The following is a 5,984-nucleotide window of genomic DNA, read 5'->3' as shown; positions in this document are numbered from 1 at the left end:
GATATTGACGGATAAGCGATTGAGGCGTCTGGTACTTTTCCTGGCACGGTGCTAGGTATGTGAGTAGTCAAATGCACAGAAAGGATTAGCTGTCGGGGGTTATTGCATTGGCGGTTACGTACGTATAGGATGTTTAAAGATGGATATGGATGTGAAAGTTATGTATGTATATGCCTCGGTCTTACCGCTCGGCCTTCTCCAAATTTAGATCAGGTACTGCACCTCTGAAGTTGGAAAAAGGCAGATATACGAATATGAATGTGAATGAAAGAGTGTGTTTTCAGTGTAAGGAAAGTATTGAAGATGAATGTCATGTATTACTTGATTGCCCTGTGTACGATGATATGTGTGAGAGTTTATACGAAAAGGTGAGTTTTAGCTATCCCAACTTTCTAGAGTTATGCAATACGGATAAACTTATTGTACTTTTTTTCAATATTATGTATATTTTACAGCCAAAACCTGCTTTTTAACTTTCCAACGAAGAAAAAATATTATATATGGCTAGTTACGGGTAGTATATTTTCATACCCCTTTTACACCAATATATTTATGCTGTACATACTGGGATACATTTTACGTCTCTCGTAACCTTTAACGGGTGGCTCACTTTTATGTCCTTTTATATGTATTTATGTAATTATTTCTGTGAGGTGAGACTCAAATAAACAATCTGTCTGTGTCTTCAGTATTGCAAGTGTTAATATCGATTTGTGCTGAGCTTGGATTCGTTTGTACGGGAGGCCGCGATGTGATTTGTAACATGCTCTCGTGCACATAGCAGATTAGCCAACAGAGTGGATTGCACAGAGGATAAAAACTATTTTATCATTACTTAAAAGTGTTGAATTTGGTTTGTTCTGAGCTGTCGGTTTAATTGTAGGGTATACATTGTTATAATGTGAAATCTCGGCGGAAACGCGGAAAATCGCGTTTTTGAAAACGGTAGTCCTTGGAAAAATCATCTTCAAAAATACAATCAAAGATTTTTTTTAAATACTCCGAAAATATCGTTTTGCCGGACAACCGTGGCGGATGTCCTGTTTTCGATCAGAGCTTTCAGCATCAAACATGCCTTTGTTATTCATAACACAATCGTCGAATCTTAAGTTTCCGGACATCATACGTTTTCTATCATAAATAGCTATTTCCGATTTTTTAAAAGTAATGATTTAACTCCGAAATTTTACTGCATTCGCCATCTTTGTTTATTTGACTTTTGCCACTGTTACATTTGTTGGTATGAATATTGTCCAAACGGCACGAAATTGCTTGAAATGCAATCAAATGTTTAAAACATTTCTGGGGGCTCAGCCTAATATCGTTTGTAAAGTCAAACTACGACCGTAAATGTAATGTACAACAGACGCAAGAAAAAAAATTCAAATACAAATGATAAGAAGTTGAATATGAATACTTATACCTGTACTTTTTAGAACAAGAAATTGACACATTGACGTATTCAGATTTAATTGATATTTTCTTTACTTATGTAAATGCAAATGATAGAAAAATATTCAACAGTGAGATACTCTGGCTATTGCGCAAAGAATCCAGTCCCAATGAAATATAACAGCAAGCCGATATTATACAAAGCAGTCATATAATATATCGCAACTGATAGTTCTTAACAATCAGGCCATCAACATAATGACGGTATCAGTGGGCACATCGTGGTATTTGAAGATAAAAAATGAAAAATGATAAAACATCGTATTACACGGAGGCTCGTTTCGTATTTTATTACACGCCTCTTTAATGCAAACCAAATTATCGCAGAGAATTTCATGCTTGTTTATTTTTTGCGTGTGGTACATTTATTTAATGTTTACTAAATAAGATATTAATTTATCTTCCCACCAGAATTAAAAAATTACACTTGTCAGCAGTCTAAGAGGTTATACACGGCTTCTTGAAAATGAACAAAAAGAAGATTAAGAATAGTTTATTAAAGTGTCACTATGTACACAACTAACCATTTTGGCTTACGAGACAAAATACACATTCACTCACCCATGGAAGTACCACGAACACACACTTCCGCAAATTCAGTCACTAACCCACCCACATATTATTACGTTACACACCACACCACACCAGTACAAAATTCCATACTCTGTATTGACCCATGACAGGTCCTTCTTCATGTCAGGGCATGGGTTTTTGGATGGTGGTCAACGGACACGTCTTGCCTGCTGTACTGTCCAGCTTCTTCATGTATGTCTCATCTGCGAGCCTCTTCGCCATCTGCGTTTCCGTCGACTCGCAGTTCTTTGGCCATACTGTAAAAAATCTTTATGCCGTCTTCGTCATAGTTACTTTCCTCGGAGGACATCAACTGAGCTAACTTTAATGCGTCCTCGTACCTCCGTTTCTTCTGGACGGGAATGTCGCAATGGCGTATACCGAGGACTCGGTTACGACTCTTCTGAAGAAAGACAAAACAATTATTTACAATTGCATTTCAAATTTATAATGTATATGCATGTATATGCTCATAAGCAAAGGAGGAAAATGTGAAAATCATATTCAAATTTATTCCGATAACCCTTAAGCAACGTGTCAGTAAGCATGTTTAGTGTATTAGAACAACACTATTTGTGAATGGCAGGTGCTTCCGGTAGTGTTGGGTATGCTTATCCTTTTGAAGATTCACTCTTTGTAATTCCACATCAAACGGATTACATCACACTCTAAGTAAACAATCTCATTTAACCTTTAATTAGTTAATTATGTCTTTTGAGTGAGGGAGTGAGTGAGTTGGGTTTAACGCCTCTTAACAGTATTCCAGTTATATCGCGGCGTGTCAGCTTAATGTGGGATGAAACCCCGAAGTGATGCAGGTCTGAGACGTTTACCACTTCGGTGAAACCCAGGAGCACGGGTATGTTGCTGACAAACTTAGAAACATAATCGGGGCGAATCGAGATTCGAACCCACAATCATAGGTTTCTGGCGTGCCCAAGGGACGCAACACTGCACAGCGAATCGCGGCGCCTTAGACGACTGGGCCACCCTTGTCCCCTCATGTCTTTTGAAATATCAGAACAGAACAATATACCTTTATGTATGTTATAGTTATACAACATCTTTTATTAAGTCAGGAGCAGTGTCGGATGCTATACAGTCCACTGTAATTCATAATTAAACGTTAACTTACTGAGGTTTTTCTTGAGCACTTCTTCACTTGCACCTTGTTTGTCTCTTTCTTGCCACTCTGTCGGGAAACCTCTTCCTTCTTCGCTTTGAGAGATCTCGCCATAACCACTACAACAAACATTATACAATGTTTTAGCAGTAACGCACGTCTTAAAAACAGTACATTTATTGAAAATATGACATTTGAACAACAAAACAACAGTTTCCTTTATATTGTGTTCTTACCTCTTCGTACAGAATGTATAACATATTATTAGGGATTCCGGGACTTTTCAATATATATTTCAAATAGACTGCAATTTGTGTGCTAATTTGTGCATATGAACGTAAGAAAGCGAAAACATGTAAAAATATATAATGTTACCATTTATTAGTGCCATACAGGTCCTTTCTGAAACAACGTCTTTTCGGAGCCTTCTCCTGTCACTGAGGCGATCTGAAAGTCATACCGGAAGCTGATATTAGAAGGGAGATAACTCTAAGTTTCGTGTAAATGAGGGAGCATACGTTTTGGCAGAAATATATCGCACAGACTGCCAAAACAGAAATACAAACTGGAGAAACATTTCCTCTGATAATGTGAACATATGTGACTAGGATGTCCACACACATCTACATAAGAAATCTGTGAAAAATGTATATATATATTAATAATAGAAAAGATGAGATGTTATGACACATATCAATTATGCAGATAAGTATTAAGTGATAATAAAGTTGCATACACACATTTAGAGTAAAGTTGTAAATATCCGGCACAATATAGTAATAATTAAATATAAAAATATATATATAACACACAGAGAGAGACACGTAACATAAGTAGATGTATAATGACATAAATATGTATGTATGTATGTCTGTATGTATATATACACACACATATATACATTTTATATATATATATATATATATATATATATATATATATATATTATACACACATATATATATATATATATATATATATATATATATATATATTATACACACACATTATATATATATATACGCACTCACACAAAACGATATATATGTAGTGGTACGCATAAGGTAATCAGTAATAATGAAGTGGATATGAAAACAATGAAATAGGTATGTGAAGAAAAAATGTGTATTGGTTACAAAAGAGCCTGCCCAATGTGCCAGAGGGTTTGGTGGTGGTGATAATACAATATCATGAAACTTACGCTGGGCAAAATGTGCAGATCGCCTTTCTCCAGATCGTCAAATAAAGTGAATGTGTACACTTTTTCCGGTTCATTGTCGTAGACGATATTGTGCCATTTTAAATACCCCAGTACTTGGGAAATTACCATCCCCGGAAACCACTGTAAATTACCCTCCACATCCCATACATGATTCACCCTCTCGCCCACAAAAATACTCCTCGAGGAACCCTCACCGGTTTTGTTAGAAGCTGCCAGAGATATTAAACATTTTAGATTGTTAGTGAGAGTTGAAAGGCCAAATGCTTTTTTATTGTTAGAAAACTGTAACAGAAGAGGATTTTCGGGTTTTTGTTTTAGAACTTTATTTCGGAAACGAATTTGACACTTCAGGGCCTCCTTACGCTCCTTCTTTGACCGATATTTAGTAAAACGGTTGTCCACTTCATTGTGGGATTGCCACAGTCCATGTATCATGATTGACTCAAGGTTGGCATCATGTTTACTTTGCTGTCTTTTAAGTTTACGCGCAACTACCTCTTGTTTCCGTTTGAGGGCATCCTGCTTTTGTTGGTGAATAATTAATTTGCGATGTTTAAATTGAGCGAGGGATGTTCTTTTCAGTTTTGAGGCATGGTTGAGGACATTGTGTTGTGAATCATGTGATAGAGTGGCTATCCACTCATTAACCCTGTTGAAATTGAAAATGATGTGTGATTCCTGGGTGTAAACGGATGAAGATGGTTGTACTTTATGTGATCCAACTGACCAAATACAGATTCCGGGAGTTTGTTGTGTTTTAAAGATGACGTGCAATGTGGATGTGATTGGAAAGTTTTGTTCCAATGAATGCCACCAGGGAGCTGATCTGCCAGAAGGCGCTGTAGATGTGATGTGATGTCTGGTATGATATTCTCCAAGATGAGGTGGGTGGTGACGTCATTATGGCATGACGTTGTGGGGGCTTCCACCACAGAATCTGGTTTATCTGTGGGTTTCTTCTCGTATGGAAGAACCTCGATATCCCCTCTCATAAAACTTGGGATGTCCAGTGACTTGAGCCGGTTAATAAGTGTGTCATATAAAATATTCATATCTAGGAGTGTCCTGTCCAAAGTGGTTTCGTGAGCAACTTATCCAAGAGACCAAGAGCACGACATCCGGATATGCAGAGCTCAGATTCGAATGATGTTGAAATGCATGTCAAAAGACGATTCCTTGTTTCTGGAGTGAAACATGTATGTAAGAAATCTTTCAGGTCATCATATACATGGTACACTTCATCTGCATTGTGAAAGAGGATGTTAAAGCGATTGCCACGAAAGTTGGTAAAATTCATTTTCCTACCTCTGGAAGTAAGAAATATGTTGACACTTTCGTAGCAACCGCTTTTCTCATCCCCTCTGGAAAAAGCTTTGCACGCCATGCGGACCAAGTCTATGACAGATGATGTTGGAGGTTTTGTATTTTGTTCTTTACATTCAAACTCAAGCAAAGTGTTGGTGCATTGATCAGCCATGTTAACAAGAAGTCCACAAAAATAGTTGTCAATGTGTCCCATATCTACTTGTTCCTCCTGGGACAACGAATCCCACTCCCTTTCAATTACAGGCAACACATCTTTTTTTGTATTCTGTTAAAAATGTATTGAAAGCC

The sequence above is a fragment of the Haliotis cracherodii genome, unplaced genomic scaffold (assembly GCF_022045235.1).
Source record: "Haliotis cracherodii isolate W230 unplaced genomic scaffold, xgHalCrac1.p SCAF_14, whole genome shotgun sequence".
Classification (NCBI taxonomy): domain Eukaryota; kingdom Metazoa; phylum Mollusca; class Gastropoda; order Lepetellida; family Haliotidae; genus Haliotis; species Haliotis cracherodii.
The sequence above is the reverse complement of the archived record's forward strand: the minus strand, read 5'-3'. Positions refer to the sequence as shown.